Source organism: Seriola aureovittata, chromosome 20, assembly GCF_021018895.1.
Source record: "Seriola aureovittata isolate HTS-2021-v1 ecotype China chromosome 20, ASM2101889v1, whole genome shotgun sequence".
In the NCBI taxonomy this organism is placed as follows: Eukaryota; Metazoa; Chordata; class Actinopteri; order Carangiformes; family Carangidae; genus Seriola; species Seriola aureovittata.
In genome coordinates, this window is record NC_079383.1 from 1086632 (window position 1) to 1108592 (window position 21961).

At 40.3% G+C, this 21961-nt stretch overlaps 1 long non-coding RNA gene across 1 annotated transcript in view; it reads left to right on the top strand.

Moving 5' to 3' along the window:
- The first annotated feature begins 1864 nt into the window (after positions 1 to 1864).
- Positions 1865 to 21961, top strand: part of LOC130160882 (uncharacterized) — a 52521-nt gene continuing 32424 nt past the window's right edge. Inside the window, exon 1 of the long non-coding RNA XR_008826069.1 lies at positions 1865 to 2083. This is a non-coding gene — a long non-coding RNA (uncharacterized LOC130160882). The remainder of the gene's footprint in view (positions 2084 to 21961) is intronic.

Consider the following 21961-nt stretch of genomic DNA (forward strand, 5'->3'; position numbering starts at 1 on the left):
GGTCAGAGTTAACCCAACATTGTAGTTAGCGCGACCCAAATCTTGGGTTGAATATTCAACCCAAGAGTTGGGTCAAAAGATTAACCCAACCCGTTGGGTTGCAATAACCCAAAAAAGGGGTTTGTCCTTATTCAATCCAGCAGTTGGGTTATATTGAATAATGTTGGGTTGTTTTTTTGAAACAGAAGGACAACTCTAAAATTTCGTGAATAGGCCGTGTTAGCTGCAGCTATATAGCAACCAGCTAGCTGCTAGTGACCGCGGCTACAGTGGCTAACGCAGCTTAAGCACAACTTCACCACTGACCGTGGTATGGGTGGTCATTTTCAGCGGGACGAAACCTATGCATGCTACAATAGAAGTTGAGAGTGACTGATAAAGAGAAGTGCGAAACAACAAGCGAGCCCAAATGTTGTTAAACGAATTGTGCCAAACTAGCAACATGGACACAGGAAAAGTTTGAAGTATCAATACTGTACAAGCGTGTAATGTTATGCAAACTTCGCTAGCAAGATATCCATACCTTGAATGGATTGAACATTGTTGTGTATGATCATAGAGCAGTCATAGGCTATAATTGAGTCTACAGCATGCTTAAGTATTTAGTATATATTTATGAATTATATTAAAGTGATTACTCCATAAAATATTCACTTTCAAGAAAAAAAAGAGCCCAGAAAATTGGTTACCTTGAAACCCCACAAACTGGGTTGAAATAATAGCCATATAACCCCAAAAAATGGGTTATTCAATGAAAAATAACCCAAAAACCCCAACAACCCCAGAATTTGGTCAAAATATTAGCACTATAACCCAGAAAATGGGTTACTCTTTTAAAAATAACCAAAATTTTTAACTCAACACCAGTAACACAGAAATTGGGTTACCAAAATAACCCAACATTCTTTAGTGTGTAGTTTCTGAAAATGTGCTAACCTACACTACATGTCTTCATATATGGTATGTTTTGTACTTTTTTGTTGTTGTCCTGGCTTAAAAAAAAGTCATATTTGAAAAGAATAATTAGGATATACTTTAGACCAATACGAGAACTATGAAAATCCTCACAACCCTTCTACATCTTGTGTGAAGTTTCAAGTCTCTGGACCTAATATTATGGGCGCTGTGGACTTTTTTTCATTGTAAACAGTAGAAAACAAACAAGCATTTTGATTCCTAATAAACCTTTTTACATCATTTAAAACAGAACTTTTCCTATTTACCTCATTCATTTCCTCCTGCAGCCTCTCAGCTGTGAGGTGGGGCATTTCACACATTTCACAACCAGTCAGCATCAGCTCAGAAGATCCCAACCCAATGGAATGCAATTTTAAAATGCAAAATTAAATAAATAATAAAAATACACAAATAAGCAGATGGAAATAAAAACGTAATCCGGGAAGTAGAAAAAATTTTGCATTTGGAAATAAAAGTCCCTGGAAATAAATAAATGTGGAATTGTAAAATAAAAGTTTCCTGAAATAAATAAAAATGTCATCTTAAAATAAAATGCTTTTATTTACTCATTTACTCAATTATATATTTAGATTGACATATATTTATATATTCCTATATTTCTATATTTATTAGCTAATTAATTCATTTCATGGCTGTATTTATTTATTTAATTTTGATTAAATTGGCATTCCTTAGAACCCCCCCTTGCCAGCTCTCATTGGACAGCGCAGAGCCTGTCTTCAAGCTAGAATGATTGACAAGGACAGCAGCCAATAGCAGTGCTTTCTAAGGCTGAAAGAATTGCGTCATCGAACTTTCGCTCAGGTACGCGCACAGGTGAAATTTGAACGGAGTTTTACGAGTCTCCATTTTGTCGGCAGTAAACTGAAGGAAACAAACACACCTGCTGACAGGGAGCTGGAAGGAGAGAAAATGGGTGAAATATGGAGAGAAGTGACACGAACAAAGTCGCTCGAAAGTCTGCGTGGACTTCACTGAAGATTTTCACAACTTGGAATACTTTTTATGTATTTTTTTTAATTAAATCTGTGGACTCTTAAAGGACTAAAGGAATATAAGTAATGGATGAATGGGCCGACAACCGAACCTCAAGACCTCTACAAAGGTAAGGTTCGCTGGTTTTGCTGGTTTATGATGCTGGTAAAAGTATGAATTGTAGTTTTGTGCTCATGAACAGGATGGTTGAATTTTGGAGACTCTTAGTTTGGTAACCTGGTGGTTTTAAGCAGTCTCCTTGGCAACACTGTTTCCGGCTGTCTAAGCTAGCAAGATCAACAACTGCTAGCACAACTGTCAGCCCGTTAGTTCGTGTTGGTGTGCGTGACAACAGTGCTAATGTAACTATAGAGGCTTTTGCCTTATCTGCTCAAGGCTTCGCATGCTACCTACCTAGCATGCTAACTAGCTAACCTGTCTGAGTCTGGGTTTTTAGTCAGCATTAACATGAAGATCCAGTGTTAGCAGTGAAAGTTCCGCCGGCCACAGGGAAAGGCTCTACCTGTACGTGTAGGCATTTCTGCAACACAGGTGTTTTCATCCAGATAGGGGACGATTATGTCAGTGTATAGCACATGTACCGGGCGAACCTTTCAACGTCATGGACACCGTGAACGCTGCATTTCCGTTGTCGTGTACCTTTATGAAGGAAGGAGTAAACCTCCTGGAGCTTTTTAGAAAGAGGGACTGCTCGCCGTGACGGATAACTGTCAGATATAGCCGCCATTGTCACGACCTGTTGCTAACCTATGACTCACAGGCTAGAAACGGCCTTGACAACGACACATACAGATGAATCAGTGTTGAATTCAGACGCATGGTGCGTGTTTTTATATTGGGTGAGGGAAGTTGTGTGTTTCATAGATGTTTGTCTCTGCTTGAAACCGAGACGAACCGGAATCATCACACTATAACAAAGCCGTTTTTTTGGGTAGTTGCATTTATGATTAGGTGCCCTGGATGTTGCCTCGCATGACTTGCCGGCCCAGGGATTCGAACCGGCAACCTCTCAGTCCCAAGCTGCATTCATGCTCTAATAGATAGCTTGATATATACTTCATGTATTTCCCCTAGGGGATAAATAATTCGATAGTTTACATAAACTGACTGAGGGTCAGCGGGTGAGAGGGGTGCCTGGTCTGACTATGGAATAAAATGAGTGATGTCATTATGCATCCATAGTTAAGATTAACATTAGCTTTTTTAATTTCTTATATTTAATTTTTTTTTTAACCAAAGAATGAACATGGCTGATAAAACACATATGACCCTGTGCTGGCAGCATTGACATGCAGCCTGAATGTAAAGCAGTGCTGACATCACATTCAGCATTCATGGCTGTCATAATCCTTTTGTTGACCAAGGACAAGCTGTTGTTTACTACAGTCCATCACATACAGTCTTCCTCACACACTAGATAATAGCAAAGTCTGTGTAGTGAGCCACATGACTGAAAGACATTACAGAAGAGACAGAAAGAAACGATGCTGAATGCATTTCATAGAAACATCATACAAATATGCAGCTTTCACATGGTTAAACTTAAATGTAAACAACAGATTAATATTTATGTCACTGGACTGTCTGGATAGGAGATTGCAGTTGTTTGCAGTGCAGAGTGAAGCCTGATTGATGTTCCACAGGTGTTATTTCACCTCATGTTCTATATTGAAGGCTGATTTTCAGCCTTTAGAACTCAAGTAAATAGCTTCTTCATTTGTTTTTGTAAGTTATCGCCCATTCATATCAATAGCTTTAGATAGAATGTATGTTAATCTGGGCCTCCTCCCTTTAAACACAGTTATTAAAGAGATCGTACAATCTTATTCTTTTTCCATCTTAAACTTCTACTGAGACCATTAACGGCTAGTCTACGCTTTTTAAGTGGCAACAAGTGGCAAGTGTCAGGCCTTACTGCGATAATGGTGCATCTTAAGTGCGGGTGCAGCACATTTGTGCCGCAGCATGTGTTACAGTGTAATGCCTGTAGGTGGCGCTCAGCTGACTCACAGCTTTTCACAGGGTGCTTGAAATATAAGACAAGTTTGTGCTTTACCGAGGCATGGAAATACATTAAAAGCAGAACATTAAGATGACATTAAAATAGCATTTAAAGATGATAAAAACAAATTTAAATAAATAAGAATGTAAATATTTCAACACATAAGATCACAGGGGAAGGAGAGACATCTGCCTCTCGTTTCTGCCACTGTGAAACCATCACGAGTTTACCAGAACATAAAAACCTCACACCATTAATAAACAAGCAAAAATTAAACCCTGTTTATTTTTACTGACACTGTTACTGTGATTGTGTGTTTTTGACTATGTCGTCTAAAATATACTGTGATGATGTTGTGCTATATAATGAACAGAGAGTTGTACATTCAGAATTCTGTAGGGATAGAAGCACAGACTTTTGTTGTGAAGTGTGGGTTAGCTTTTCTGCTATCACGTTTCCTTGATTCTTTGTTGTTGATATGTCGTCAGCAGGTTCATTTCAAATTGTGTACATTAGTATATTGGGTATATTTTAGTATTTTTTGTATATATTTTGGTATATTTCATGTAAGAAAAAGATACTGGAGATTTTATTTTCCTAGCTTTACATGATGCAACTTCATTTGGCTTTACTTCCTCTTTTTTCTAGAACTTGTCATTATAATAAAAAAAACCTTTTGCTGCTGGTAAAACAAAAAGTTGTGAACAGACCCTCATCCACTCTCACTAGTTAACTATATAATGATCTTTAATTGAGGCGTCACTTATTGTCCTTGTGAGCCATCACTGACTGATGTGGACTCATACAACTGTAATTTTCACTTTTTAAAAATGTGACACTTTGCACTGTGAGACTATTAGCAGAAATAATATGTCATGTCACAGTTCCACCGTGGGAATCGTTAAGGGTTTGAATAGTGCCTACATTCACACTCAGACTCTTTTTCACAGCAGACATTTTGACTCAAAAAGCACAGGAGGAGGTTCTAACACTAACAATGGCTCTGTTCCATTAATTGTCCCAGGAGGCCTGTCCAGTCAGCTGCACATACCTGCAGACCTGGCTCAACTTAAAAGCATTAATCAAGGCTGTGCTCTGTTAAGTAAATTCACTGCACTGTATAGGAAATGGGGAGTCGTTAAGTGGGAGGAACTATTTTTGGCCGCCTGATTTTAAAGGAAAAGTCCCATTCATTTCCCCTTGGACAATATGATATTTAATCACAGACGGTTCGGCATGAAACTCTCCCAGTTAAATCATCGATCCAAATATGATTTTAGTTGAAGGGTTAGGGTTAGCTGCTAGCTTGTGTACATAAAAAAAAAAAAAAGTTAGACGACTCCCAAAGTGCATTTCGACAAGAAACATCCAGTCACTGAGCTTAAAGTGCTGTTCTGTGCAGTGTTGATGACGAGTGAGTTGATTGTCTGATTTTTGGTATTTGCAGCTTAAATCAATTCACTTTTAAATTGTATGTGAATCGCGGATGAATAGAGCAACAACAGCTATGGCACCATGTTTCTGACAGCAGGACAAAACATGATTTCTCAGAAACGCAGTTGAAAGAAATTAAATTAAAACTGGTTGTCATAAGATACACCTATAAATAGATGGATACTTTATTTATTCCCCAGGGGAAATTCATGAAGGATCATAAATCAGCAAATTACAGTGTTCCTGTGTTCAGTAATACTGAGGATCATTTAAAGAAAATAAATGGGAAAAAACACTTTCCACTTTGCAGCTCTATTTGGCGACAGCAATGTGAAAATAATGTCTGAATGTGACAGTGGTGGCTCCTAGTGATGAACCTACACTGAACTATCAGCTGAGCTTACAGGTTTACAATGAGTTCTGGCTCATTTAGGTCCAAACAGGCATCTGTTCACTGCCTGCTCACCAGTCAGCACACAGACGCAGTTAGCAATGAGCTGGTGAACACACGAGGCAGTTAGCAGCTAAACGGCTTGATATTTTCCTCAGGTGTATGTGGAGGGGGAATACTGGACTATCTGAAGTTTATTAACTGACATCAGTCTCTGTAAGGCTGTAGAGGTTAAAGTCCCTGCGTTTCATTGAATAAGTAAGGGTGCGTTTTATTGCTTTTGAATTCAACTTTTCATTTACACAATTACAGCCTTACTCTCTGTCTAGAGTTGAGCATAAACACCGTGTGAACTGATGACTGGCTGATGAAGCCGAGCTCCACTAAACACAATTCAAATGTCGTCATTCATGTGTGAAAAAGTTGATCTGGAAAACTAAATCCTTCAATATAAAACAAACCCTCAGGCTCAGCGTGTTTGTGGATTTAAGAAAGTTCAAGCTATTCTTAGTCGTTTGCTCTCACTGTCAAATTGTTCTGACAGTCATTTGAATGCAACATTAGGTCGACAAAGAAGGAGAGAGATTATCCAAACAACAACAACAACAGCACGAGGACCTGGCCTGTTCACACAAGCTGCACTGTCACACTTCAGCAACTCATATTTATTTAACTGCCAGATCAGAGTCTGTACTTCATCCCGCCCGTGGACGGGGGGGGGGGGGGCTAAACACTGCGGGCTCATTATCCCTCCAGTTACATGTTTACCGTTTCTAAATACACCTAATTGGGAGATCAAAGCATCGGTGACTACCTCTCCCCACGGCTGAGAGGGCAGCCATCCACAGATCTGCTCAGCAGCTCACTAATTTGATCAAACGCACCCTCGTCTCGTCGCGTCGCAGCGCTCGCTGTGAGTTCACTCGGGTGTGACTTGGAAGCGGGGAAACGCTTTGATACATGTTTAGGATTTGTTGCCCTAATTTTTGTTGTTGTTGTTGTAGAAGATGAAGTAGAAAAAGACAGTTTGACAGGAAACCTTTGGTTTCATCTTAAGCTGTGTTTGGCAGACTGACTTTTGCTGAGGAAGAGCTGATCATCAGAGTCGTGCTGTGATGCACCTCAGAGAGCAATTTCTTTCCACAGAGTCAGTGAACACACCCTGAAAGAATCTAAATGGGGGTCTGCTGTGTCAGGCTGTAGTTATAAGTTTACAGAAGTTTGTTTTCCTTTTAGCTTGTTCATTACAGTTCACTATTAGCTTAACGTTAGCACGCTGTGCTCCTGTAAAACAAACCGCGGTGGATGGGAGAAGTTGAAAATGTGTCTTTCGACATGTTTAAATCTAGTTGAACAGGTGGAACGATGGAGGACGCTGGTGGCTTTCTACTCACACAGGTTCTGATGACACTCGCAGAGCTTCGACTCTAGCTGTTGACAGCTCAGGTAAAAAGTTCACTGGTCTCCACCGCTGTGTGTGTGTGTGTGTGTGTGTGTGTGTGTGTGTGTGTGTGTGTGTGTGTGTGTGTGTGTGTGTGTGTGTGTGTGTGTGTGTGTGTGTGAGTGTGAAAACCCGCCGTGTGGCTTCATACGTATAATATCAGCCTCCATTTTCACGCTGATGACACTCAGATCTACCTAAACTCTTATCCTGCAAACAACCAGCAAAATACTGACAACTTTAACTACTGCCTTCAAGACATCCATAAGTTACCAAAAAACTGCATTGGTCAGGAAAGTGCAAATACCAGTCCAGATTTTCTGTGTCAGACACGTTCACACCTACCGGACATACGCCGTTTGGTTCAGGTGTTGGGTGGCGCCTGGGTAGAGCCGCAGGAAGTAGCGCCCACTCGCTCGCTGTGAATTCCCTGGACACTGATCTGCTCTATTCACATGACGCTCAATCGGACATCATATGGACTTTATACCCGGCAGCTGGCAGGCTAAAGTCTGTTTAATGTCTGGTTCAACTGACTGACATTTCCGTTCCCCACATACAGCTCCTCCAGGTCATGTCTGGATAAGTTCAGGGCTGCAGTGCATGTGTGAAAGCAGCTTCAGATAAACATGTTAAATCAGTGGTTCAGTCCCGCCACCTGAGATCCTCAGAAACCTTTTCTTTTCTTCTTCCGAGGTCCACACCATTAGACACAAAGGTGAAGGAGCCTGTGCAGCTGGAGATCCTAGAGAAAGTTATGGGGCTGTAAACTCTGTTGCCTCTTTTAAATCTCTGTTAAAAACTTTTCTGTGGATTATTTATTATTATGTTGGTGTTTTTTATTCACTTTTAATCTTCTACGTTCTAATTTGTGCCGTGTTTTTTTTGGTGAAAAAAAAACACGGTGCTCTATGAATAACATTTATTGTTGTTATTAATATTCTATTGATAAGCATTTACATCCTGACATCATGAAGTCCTGATTTTTCACACCACTGGAAAGAGTTTCACAGATGTTGGATTTGTTCTTCAAGTTTTTCCAAGAAAAATAAAAATGAAATTAAAATAAATAAAACTCTGGAATCTGGTATGAAATTGAGAAGGAGCTAATAAAATGAAGAAAATATCAGCGTTAGTAGTTGTAATATTAGTAAAGCTGTTGATTTAAATAAAATGGTTTTGAGTGTAGATTTAACAGTGAACATCGTTGGCAGGTCAGAGGTCAACATTAATGAGGTCGTGTTTGTCGCCTGTAGAGGAAATCGTTTAAAATGGAAACATAAGTGTCATTAAAATACACAGAGTGTTGGTGATAAAACAGCCACTTCAGCCTCCTGGGCTTTAGAATAATAAAACAACTGATAAATATTTCATTGAGTGAACACATATCTCACTCCATGCTGAACTCAGAACTTTCTACTGATATTTATTGTAGAATTTAATATTTGTGTCATTACTTACTTGATAACCATATTTATTTAATTAGCTGGTTTATTTATTTATATATTGAATGAAAAAACGTTCAGTGGTTTTTAGAACATGGTGAACTCCAGTTATTTGGGAATAAACAAAAACTGACGCCTGAACATTTGTGAATCACATTCCCACGATCAGTGACGGTGATGGTCTCTCGCTCTCTCTCTCTCTCTCTCTCGCTCTCTCTCTCTCTCTCGCTCTCTCTCTGTCTCTGTCTGTCTGTCTCTCTCTCTCTGTCTCTCTCTCTCTCTGTCTCTCTCTCTCTCTCGCTCTCTCTCTCTCTCTCTCTTTCTCTCTCTCTCTCTCTCTCTCTCTCTTTCTCTCTCTCTCTCTCTCTCTCTCTCTGTACCTGGACGATGCTGCCACTATGAGTGGAGTCTGTCTCACTCAGCAGCTCCTCTCTCTCCTCATCATGTTCTGTATTGAAATCTCAGATGCGTAACAAGGTTTGTGTTGTTGCCACGGTACCTCACAGTCCTCCCACACACGTCACACACAGCGTTGTTGTTCTGGGAACTGAGAAAGTTACACACAGGACCGTATTTACAGTCAGTCATCATCACTGTCAACACTGTTCAGTGGATTTACAGAGCTGTAGCTCTCATTTGACTGTGACAGGCGGAAGGAAAAGTAGTTCCTATCAACTGCTGATAGTGTAGTAACTTTCTACTGTGTCTCTGTTGATGATAAAATACACATTTACCCCAATTAGAGTTTGGATATTGATCTTTTGATCCGAGAACAGGAACATATGGGATCAGAAGTATTGATATTTCAGGATCAATACATCTGCACACCACAACTTTTTGGCAGCATATGAGTTATTGGTATATATCCATGTTCTGGATGTACTGTAGTAACAGTAGTAACGTCTGTCCAGCTGCAGCGTACCGCACCTTCGTCGTCATGGTTACACTGATAAACACGAGGTCAAGCTTATGGAGCGGTCACATTTTGGTTAGGTTTAGATAAAGATTATGGTGTCGTTTAAAATGAGACCTTCGTTGTCATGGTTACACTAGTAAAGATGCAGTTATGGTTGTGGAATGGTGATGTTTAAACAAACACTGATGTACGAAGTTCTCATCCATCCATCCCAAGGAAAACTGTATTATTTTGGATACTTCCTCCTTCTGAGAACAGATATCTCGTCTTTTTCTCTCTTCCTGCAGCATCACCTCTCAATCCTGCAGGGAAGCTCTGAGAAAATATGAGAAATTAGAGCGAGTGTCTGGGTATCATACACACAAACTGTGGAGGGAAAAAAAAGAAGAAACGAAATGATGGGGCGAGATCGTTCACAAATGTGTGGAGGAAGTGTTGGTATGTGCTGTATCAGGAAAAAACAGATGAGTGATTAGACGAGAGGAGGTGTGAACGAAGGTCTGGATGCTGAGGACGAATAATGGCTGCATCTGACACACAATATCCTACTTCATTCATCACCACCTACTAATATCAGACCAAGTATACACACACACACACACACACACACACACACACACACACACACACTCACACACACACACACACACATCGTTATCGCCTGTGCTCTGATGCTCATTTATTTAGTCTCCAGCAGAGACACTTTGTCACTGGTTCAAACAGAAGCAGAGTAACTACAGTGCGACTGTGTGTGTGTGTGTGTGTGTGTGTGTGTGATGTCATTCTACACTCGTGTGTCTCTCCCACACACACACACACACACACACACAGTAGCCATGTTGTATTCTGCCTCTGCTAAGTACAAATAAAGACGGTTGAATTATTCAGTTATGTTGGACTGAAGACGGAGGAGAGGATGGTGTCTTATCATGAAGCAGTTTGTTGTGACTGTAGTTACTGTGGTTGTAGTTTGTGGTGGTGTTGAGGACAAAAAACAAATGTTAAAACAACGTTTGATATAATGCCACACAGTAGAACTCCACCACTAACTGTGACAAAAAGAAAAAACATTTAGTATCGTCACCTCTCTGACGGTGTCACCAAAAACATAATAATAAATAACTTATAAAATAAGGGCATAATAGTGGATGCTGCACTTTACACTTGTAAATCCGTGATTATAAACCACTTTAAAAACCATGTGATACACTGAGTCGGGGGGTTTGGAGGATCCAGGGGATGTCGGGACTTTGTTCCCGGTTCATAGTCCAGACTTGACGAAGCCGTAGCTTCTTCAACTTGTAAATGCAATTAGCTTCATTTGCATATTCATTTCAATCACATACAAAACACATTATTATAGTTTTCAGTCTTTCTAAATTAATAGTTAAAATGAATAAATGAAATTCTACCTGCTTTACGGTTTTATTTTTTCAAAGATTTTAATATTTAATAGTGTTAATATTTACTGAATCTTTGATTGAATTTTATTCTTATTTTAACCTGAAACACATTCAGAAGAGTTCAGAGGTGAAACCAAGGTCAAAGAAAACTACTGTAAACTTAGATCAGACCTTTTCTCATCCCTCACTATCTCCTGTGTAATAGCTCAGTATCCATCAGAGGACAGACGGAGAGAAGCTGACATAGAGCGGGAGAACGTGATGCAGATTAAGCTTTATAAGCAGGTGACAAAGAGCGGGGGGGGGGGGGGGGGGGGGTTGTAAGTACCAGTTGTCAGAGAGGTTTTATCCAGACGCTGGATCTTTGTTGGTCAGGTGTTATGCGCTGGAGGTGCGTTGGCTTTGTATCACACACAGCCCTGTGCACAGAGAGAGGATTAGCACCAGCTATTACTGTACCCGCTGCTATCTCCTCCATCTGCAAGGATCAGAAACACACACACACACACACACACACTCGCAAACAATTATTCACTGGGCAGTTTGGAAAGGAAATCATTGTTTTTCACAGTGTAAGATGTAAACAGTTGAATGATCCGACCCTTCTGTTTAACAGCAGAGAAAAGCCCCTGAAGGATCTCTTTTCAACTTGAAATTTTAAGACTCTTTCTAGACTGAACCCATCATCAGAAAGAGTGAAACATCGGCTTTGTTCATATTTCCATGAAAGCTTTACACCACCAGCGGCTGCTGATGTGCAGAGGTCTGTTGAATCTGCTGTCACTGCAGTTTTTAACAAACTGGACAGTATATGTTCTCTGAAACAAGAACAAACAACTGCACTTACAGTGTTAGCCGATAAGGAAGATGTGTTTGCCGTTCTACAGACAGGATTTTGTAAACGTTTAATTTACCGACTGACCTCGCTCTGTGCTACATCACGATTCATTGCTCTGGGTGGTTGTGAGTCGAACCAACTGCGACCAAAGGCAATTTGTTCTGCGAACGTTGATAACTCCTCTTTGAAATCAAAAATGAACTCAGAGGTTGCAGAAACATCTGCAAATGTGAATTAGACTGGCAACACCAGGCCACACCGCACACACACACACACACACACAGAGACACACACACACACACACACACACACACACACACACAGACACACACACACACACACACACACACACACAAAATGAGAATTTCAGATTCTTTCATGACTTTCATGCGCAAAGAGTCGTCTGTCGACACGCTAACTTACCTTGGTACTGCGGCTCGTTGCTGTGTTTCCTCTGCGGCGCTCTCCCACTACGTCATATCATAGACAGATGGTTCATCCAATCATCTGCCAAGTAAATATATATTTTTTTATAATGCTCCTCCTCTTCCAAACAGTTTCCAACAAAGCCTTTCCAGATGGTTCTGTATAACAAACCATCTGGTTCATTGTTTCCCTTCAGTAAAATGCATTCAAAACTATTTCCTGCACATTTCTACTTTCTTACTAAGAGCCATTTTTTTCTGTCAGAAACAGTGTTTACACCTAGCAAAAATAATATTGATAAAAAAGCCCTACTTTAGTAAAGAAAACACTTATGACGGATGTGTTGTAATAAAAACGAGGTGTCCATGAGTTAAATGATGTGTCTGCGCTGTGAAGAAGGGAAATCAAAATGAATAACAGGTTGTTTCTTCATGAAAAACAGATTTGAAGGTTAAACTGCAACTAAGCTGCTTTATTTTAGGAGTTTAGTGAAGGTGGATCATTTTGACCCTTACAGAGTGTTAAGACTTCACATGGATTAAATACCAGATCCGTTAAAATCAGAGATAGAAGAAGTATTCACTCCCTCTCTTTTTTGAGGAATACCACAATATAGTAAATTTCAAGTTATTATAAAATGTAGTTTATTGAAACATGAGATAATCTGACATAACTGTGTTGCTTTCAGCTCATTCATTCTTTAACTATAATATACATTACTGACTAGTTTACTATATAGAACGACATCAGGCTTTATGACCATTACTCAAGTGTAATATGTTCATATATTGAATTTCCATGTATGAAATATATGTGCATATGAAGTAAAAACATATAATGTAAAAAATATTTATGAAACCTGTTAGAAATTTCATATATTGTATGTGTGCTTATATAGATATAATACTATATATGCGGATATTATACATGTGTATATATATATAAGATAGACATGTTTAAAATTAATAAGAAAAACATGTATAAGCACACAGAATCTTTATATTTATGTTGTTTCAATAAACGTATATAATGTTTTTATATCCAGGGGATGTGTATATGTGAAAACATATCAGATAGATAGATACATTATTAATCCTGAGGGTGGGGAATCCAGTAGCTCACTCGATGCATGTAAAACCCACTGCCCTCCACATACAGCAGAAACAAAAACTCAATATAAGAAGGGAAGGAACAGAGTCAAAAATAGGCCTAAATAATTAAACAGGCAAAATGTAGTGCACAGCAGTAAGTGTCATCAGACATAGAGGTAGTGCAAAATGTCACTGTAACATATAGCAACATCACTCTTGATATAGGGGCATGTATATCATATTATATGAGGAGAGTATCATGTTTTTCAAGCACAAATATTATCTGCAAAGGTACTAACTAAAACAATCAGGTAAATGTGTCATTGTCTCACAAATACTGTATTCCTCTAGTCACAGAAGTTCATTTTAAGACTTTATAATACGCAGTTTATCTAGAAATAATGTGAAGATTGCTTTCATTTCTTTCTGCTGCTTGATATTTGTTGACCCTGCTGTCCTGCTATATTTTCCCCAGTTCCATCTGATGAATGTGTTTGTTTACTGTAGAGCTGTACACTACTCTGCACACTGCTACTGGAGATCACACTACAAACACTCTTCCCAAAGGTCCACTATCTCCTGCAGACTTTGTTGTACTTCTTCTTCTTCTTCTTCTTCTGTGTTTGACTCTCACGTACCGCTGCTGTTTACGGAGCTGAGCTTCCTACGCTCCCACCACAAGGAGAGACAAAAAGAGTTGCAGTGAGTCACTCAGCAGCTTATTATCAGACGTTTGTTCATGCACGCAGATGATGTCAACAGGAGGATGAATGCAGCCTTTAAATACGATGTCATGGCCTTTGTTTGATTGGAATAGAAAGTTTGTGTATGTATGCATTGTAATTTGTGAGTCAGTCGTGTCTTTGTGTGACTGCTGAAGGTTTTAAAGGTTCTTATTAAGTAAAAAAAGAATGGCTGTTTTCAGGTGGCATGCTTGTGTCTCTGCAGTGTTCTTCAACCCTGAGGAATGTAGGAAAACAGCATTTTTAGAGCTTTTGTATCAGAGTTTTTACGTGTTGAAGGACCATTGCAACATATTCTGCAAGTTCAATAAAAGTTAAAGAAATTTTAGGAATTAAATCAAGAATCTTTTTGTTCAAAGCTGTGATTCTAAAGGTTGAATTTCTGAATGCAGCTACTGTTACTGTCATTCCAGACAGCTATTGTTTTTTATTAATTTCTGTGTTGTATGAAAATCGACCAGCGGACTCTTGTGTTGTTTAATTTGTCTCCATGCGACCCAAGTCTATTGTCAACGTTACAATACTGTGGCATGTTAGTGCAGTTAAAATGCTAAAACTATAAAACTGTAGTCATAAATCTGACAGGTAGGTGGCCCATGTGAATGAGGGACGTATTCAGGTTTCTGATACAGGCTTTGGAAAATATAAGGTGAGCCTTTTTTAAAGAAACCATGTACAATATTCTAGATATATTTTAACATTTGATGTGTTGTACCAGAGTTACGTTAGGGTAGGTCACAGTTAAAACATATGCACAGTGACAGATCACCATCAAGCAAACTGGACAAACAAGAAGAGACACATAATACAAACATACACACAGTATTATATTACATACATACAGTACGGATATTTGTATACAAATCACAACCAATCTCTTATATAATAATCTTTAATGGCTTTCAGTGTGTAACAGAGACTACAGGATGTCCTCGTCATACAAAGTGTTACTGTATGGTTGAGATGTAGGATGCCACTGCTCTGATGGAAGCTGGTTTTCTGCCAACAGCCCACGTTAGTCTCTGATCGTGATATATTGTTAATCAAACCTGTATTAGTTACTTAATAACTGATCTTAATTGACAAATTAGTAAATACATATTCACTTCCGTTAACGCTTAAAGGAGGAGTGAGAGATTCTGGAGAAAGACTGTTGACATTTGGATTCAATAACCAAACAAATACACCTGTTCCTTCAGAAGCTCCGCCCTCCAAACTCATGGAGACACATTGACAAGGCAGCGATGCTAACAACTGGGCTAGTTGACCTAAAGAGAAATATGGCAGAGTCCAGAGCATCTTAAGTGGTGTGGCAGTGGATACTCTAAGTCTTATAACATAAAACATCATCAAACAACCATCCAAAACACAATGCGGTAAAAACTAGAGAGAGTTAGTTGTTAAATTGTTTTTACAAATCTACAGTGATGGTAGGTTTGTAGCCGAGCTAACAAGGAAGGTAACGTTACCTAGCTTTTCAAATTATGCATCAATCTAAATAAGTCCACTGTGCTAGCATTTGTACGGGCAAATATGATAAAGAGAAAACAAAAAAGGAAGTAGAACAAGTAACAAACGTTAGCTAGGTTGTGCGTTAGCAAACTGTAGCTAGCACCAGCTGCAGACAGCGACCTGCTACTAAAGCTAACATCACACCAGCAGCACGTCTTCAGTATATAAAGCAAATAATTTAATGTTAACGGACACAAATGTGAGACACGTAACTGACCATTTGGGATTAGCAAAACATTAGCATATGGGACAAAACAATACAGACCTGCTAGATCTGTGAAACATAACAAAGCTAATGCAGAAACAGAAATGTGTCTTCATGCATTACAACTCTCAGAGGTCTCTCCACCGTTGTAAAAAGCCTCAGCGATGTTAAAGCTTCTCTTTGTCTGATCCGAGCATTTCTTTTTCTACTTTTGTTCTTCTGACCTTTTCTTCTTTGGTTTTTTTCTCTGTCGTCTCTCCTTCTTGACAATGTGATTATTCTGTGGAGTTCAGCACGTTAGCATGTGCTACATTTATCTCCCCTCTTCTCTCCTTCTTTCCTTTGTCCTGTGCACAGGCATGAACTGCATGAACTATCACTTGATTGGCTGTTATAGTGTTGTGTGTCCAGGTCCGGACAGCAAACACACTTTGAGGAAATTTGACAAAAAAGTGTATTGGATTAGAGTTGCTGCCTATACTTTTAAAATAGTTAGTTAGTTCTGATATGATACTCATTAATTATTAATGTGATTCAGACCTAATTCAGTTGATTCTGTGAAACATGTAGATCCAGTTGAATCATATTTGACAGAAAAAAACAATTGATGCTTTCAGTTGTTCACATATTCTCACAAAATGTCAGGACTGAGTTTTCCTGCTGTGAGTGTATATGTGTGAAAGAGAGTGTGCATACAGTTTATAGTGTGTGTGTGTGTGTGTGTGTGTGTGTGTGTGTGTGTGTGTGGTCAGGCAGAGCAGCCCACATCATCATTTAATGATGGCCTAGCAAACGGTACATGTACATTCGACAAAGATGAATGATACTCCGGCTCATAGAAACTGCTGCATGATGCCTTTCTCTCTCTCTCTCTCTCTCTCTCTCTCTCTCTCTCTCTCTCTCTCTCTCTCTCTCTCTCTCTCTCTCTCTCTCTCTCTCTCTCTCTCTCTCTGTCTGAAGTCTACAGTTAGTAAGCTGGAGCATCTGGGTCCGTTGGGGCGAGCATGGCAGAGAGCAGAGCTATAGGGGCCAAGTCTTTGATTTTCCTGTCACGGCTGCTTATAATGATTAATGCCTGGACTTTGGGGCCACTCTGTGTGATTATGGGGCCCACAAGCTCTTGTACTGCTAACTGTGATGTCTACAAATACACATGTATGCACAGACACTATCCTACTGTAAGAAACAGGTACTGATGTAGGTGTGGTGGTGGTGTACGGCCGGTGTCCTCTCTAACAGAACAGAAACGTGTGTGTTTCTACCAGTACTTTTTAGGACCATGAAGAAAAGTAAATGCACGTTTCTCTGGTGCATGTTTGTTTGAACAAATCCTCCAAATTAAATTACAACATACATCATTTGCCCGTGGCCTCTAGAACAACTGTGAAAAATCAAATAATGAATCTGTTTTATGATGTGAGGATGCTGTGACTAAGGTTTGGGAAACATTCTCACGGTTAGTGAATCTGCGTTTTCATCGTTATACAATAACCACTTGGTTAAGGAATAACAGTTACATAAAGGGTTTTACAGGATCCATAGGGAGTTCATGTAAAACTATCTACCCACAGTGCATTATGGTCTTTGCATATTTATTGGACTTTAAAGGCTTTTCACATACGGAGGAGCAGAACCACAGAGTAAATGGATAATTCAGTATACATGAGCTGGGTGCTGTGCTGGTATCCAAGCCAGAAGCTGCAGGACCAGCAGGAAAATACATTAGCTGCATGTCCAGTGTGAGGTTGGAGAATGGAGGATGGAGGAGTTGAAAATGTAGGTTTTATACATGTTTAAATCTAGTTGAACAGGTGGAGTGATGAAGGACACTAATTGCTTTTTTCACAAAGGTTGTGATGACACTCGCAGAGCTACCACTGTAGTTGTCAGCTCCGGTAAAAAGTTCACTCCTCACTGCTGCCGCTGTGCTGTGCTGTGCTGTGCTGTGCTGTGCTGTGCTGTGTGTGTGTTTAATGTGATTTTATTATTAATGGAAGTGGTCATTCAGCGTGTGTGCATGTGAGTGTGCAGCTTACTTTAGGACATAGGCAAATTTAAAAGGCTGACTTAACTTTTTGTCGTTTTCATGTTGTCGCATTTATATTTATATTGTATTTTTAACTATAGCCTTTCAATAACAGTGGCACATATCCACATATTTCTTTACATATTTCATATTTTATTTATATATCATAGTATAAAGACATATTTCTACTTTTCAGGTTTGTATTTTATATTTATAATCTTACATCTTATTCTCTACTCTTGTTACATTTCCATTCTTGAGGGAGCCACTGTAACTGTTTTGCACAGTGGTCTAAATATCTGAATATGTAACTTGGAACATTTTCACCTGTAAAAGTTAAGAGTTTTAATTTCACAATTCTAAGCAGCTTCACAACATTGACAAGGTAAAGCCTATTGTTTCACCCTGAGTCGTCCGTTTGCCGCTCCTTCCAAACATCGTGGCCTAATTCACACGTCAGCGTGTGAACACAACCTGAAAACACTCATTAACAGCACTGAGAACAGCTATCTCCTCCATTTCATTCCAGCCACAGTGCTCTGTGTGAGCGAACGCTGCTGTCTCATTGTGACTGACAAAGGCTTGGCGAGCAGCTTGCCCGTCTTTTCAGTCTAGCTGTGATTGTGATCAGCGGCAGTCAGCCATGCTTCTCCGGCTGCGAATACCTCACTATTTGATCTGGCATTAGCAGCCTTTACAGGCTTTAATATGTAGGATTATCTCCTCTTCACTTCTGTGTAACGCTCTTGACCTCCCCTGATCACCAGAAGTCAGGGAGAATGAGGAAGAAAGGAGGGAGACGGATAGAGAGGGGGTGGAGGGAGAGGACGGCGCGGTGAATGGAAGAAGGAAATCGAGAAAGAGGAAGGGAAGAAGACTGGAAAAAGTGGGAGGAGAGAGTGGCAGAGGTAATTAAGGACAGGATGAAGAGGGAAGGAGAGGACGGGGGGGAGGAAGAGGACATGACGGTGAGGAAAACCAGGCACATCTGAAGGTGCCAAGAGGGACGACAGAAAACAAGGCCTGTCCAGCGTCTCGTTTTCACTCGGTAGTTTGCGATGATGCCCATCAGTAGCTGCAGTTTTCACCGATCAGTACCTTGTCTGTGGACGCTGCCCCACTGCTGCCTGATCCATCCACGAGTGGCCCAAGGTCTGAGGGAATTCTTCTAAGATGCAGATTGTGTTGCCAGAGTGCACAGGCGTGGCAGCAGCTCTGTGAGGCTGCAGCTTGGCACAGTGCTGCTTTGAGCTAAATGCTAACATCTGTATGTTAATATTTGCTAATTAGCACTAAACACAAAACAAAATCTGATATTAATGTCATTAGTTTTGCAGGGATTTCGTCATAAATCAGTGTACTAGAAACATTTTAGTTTTACCTCATGACGGTGTGAGATGAAAAGCCTGAGGATCACCAGGTTTCATTGGAATCCATCCACTAGTTGTTGAGTCTTTCCACTCAAAACCTCAGGCGTCAACCTCATTGTGGTCATTATGATTCATCCTCCGGGGACCATGAATGTCTGCATAAAAAATGTGTTGAACGACAGTACATCATCATCGACCACGAAGGCCCAACCGAAATGAGACGGTCTGGCCTACAAATGATTTTGGCTTTGTGTCCTCACCTGTTCCTGATCTTACTGTGCATCGCAAAGTGCTGCTCCTGTTGCCTAGCAACACGTAACTTTTTTTATAAGAAAAGTTTGAGGTTAACCTATCACGGAGCAGGTTAGCCGTGAAGCAAAGGTTACCATGGTGATCTATCCTAGTTGAAAGTGAGCCTGCTTGTGAGATAAGAAAACCTGACTTGGGTAACCCACTAATGTTGTTCATGGTACAGGCCCCTGGAGACGCCCACCCCACTCCCCCAGTCACAGTCCAGTCCTCTTTCATCACCGTACATCAAGACGTCACTGGAGACTGTGAGAAGAGTTTTCTCTGTGGATTAAGTTGATTGTTTTATTTGAGACGTGGTTGAACAACAGTTTTAGAGGCCCAACAGAACCAATGACATGTTCAAACTAGAATCACCTCCTCGTGGTCGTATCCCTCTGCCACTGAGACTAGTTTCAGGTCACAGAAAATATGAACCATTTGTGTGAAATTTTGTCATAATTATTGTGAAGTCTTCAGTTATGGCCAAAAAAGTGTTTTGTGAGGTTGCCGTGACATTGATCTTTGACCTTTGACCGCCAAAGTCTTATAAGTTTGCCCTTGAGTACAAGTGAATGTTTTTACCAAATTTGAAGAAATTTCGTCAAGATGTTAGAGATATCGCGTTTACAAAGCCAAGATCATGTTTTATGAGGTCACCGTGAACTTGACCTTTGAACTTTAGTCACCAAAATCTAATCAGTTTGTCCTTGAGTCGTGGTAAATGTTTTTACCAAATTTGAAGAAATTCTGTCCAGGCTTTTCTGAGGTATCATGTTCACGAGAATGAGACGGAATAACAAAGACAGAGATGAACTGTCAAAGGGCTCGACACATAGTTTTCATACCTCTGTTCAGAGTGGTGACATGAGACTGATCCTCTCACCTGACTTTTGAGTTTGATAGAAACCAGGTGTATTTCCTATAATGTCAGAAGGTTTTGAACATGTTGGAGCTGGACCCAGGCGGTGACAGTCCTCGTGCTCTATCCACTGAAGAGGACCACAGGGCCCAGACATGAAACACCCAAATCAGAAAGCTCAGAGCGTTCCTGCAATAAGCCACATATAGATACTTTCCTCAGGAGAGAAAAAAAAACGGTAGCATGCACACTTCACAGTCGGCAGTGTGTAGTTAACCAGCAGAAGTGTGTTGTGTATGTGGTTTTATCAGCACCACCCAGCTCTCTAATCCCCAGTAGTACATTGAACCTTTTCAGACACTGACACATGCAGGGAATACTAATCCAGCACAGTGGTCTGCACTGCCACACACTCACACACCTGCCTGCTTACATGCAAATACACACAACAGTATGCCCACAAACACACACACACATATATACACACACACACACACACACACACACGCACACACCAGACACACCTGGCTGTGCTGCACGTGTTAGGATCAGCTGATGTGTGGCCTGTAGTATCACTTCTGCAAACAGGACTTCAACTTGTGGCTGAAGTTTTACCTGCTTTTACCTGAGACTTGAACTGCTTTTAATACTTCAGTCAGTGAGTATTCACTATGTCACCAACGACACATCTATCTGCTGTGACCAGGGCTTTAAACTGAGCATCAGTGGGGGCCGAGGGGTCCGAAGGGTTTAAGGCTTGAGCCGCCTGGCTTCTATCTGGTTGTGGACTTCTGTTGCATGTCCTTCCCCCACCTCTGTCTCTCATAATTTCCTGTCCATCTCCCACAAAATGCTCATAAAATGTCCCCAAATATGTGCGTTTATCATTTTTATCTATTTATCAAGGCAATCTCTCTCTATCTCTCTCTCTCTCTCTCTCTCTCTCTAATGCACACATCCACATACACCCGCTGTTACACGGAAAGGTCCTTGTATCAAAGTGACTGCCACCCAATCTTGCCAGCTGGAGAGATCAGGACAAATCTAATTTGTTTTGGATGTTCAGTCATCAGGAGGGGGAGGGGTGGGGCTGAGGATGACGGCAGAGAGACAGAGAGGGAGACAAAGAGCAGGATCTGAGTTAGAGGAGGTGAGAGGGAGGTAGAGGGAGTGAAATCCTAACAGTGAGAGATGTCACTCGGTCGAGCGCAGGATACAAAGAATCATGAAAATCTGGTTTTATTTAAAGGGAAAGTCAGCATATTTATTATATATTTTATTATAATTATAATATAATTACCAGTCATGGTCATTTTAATTGCACTCACTTACCTCTGTCAAAAAGTCCAGCAAAAAATGTGAATATAAATTGGGGCAAGCAATAAATATGCAGGTTCTGAAATAAAGTTTAGTTTCATATAAATACCTGGTCAATACTTATTGGCTGCACACAGACATCCGTATCATGTGGACCGAAGTGGATGATGTGAACTAGTCTGAAGACCTACTAGATAAGGCGAGGATTGAAGTCCCTCCAACATGCAAATCATCCACTCTACCATTGTAAACACTGAACTACAAACAGCACATGAAA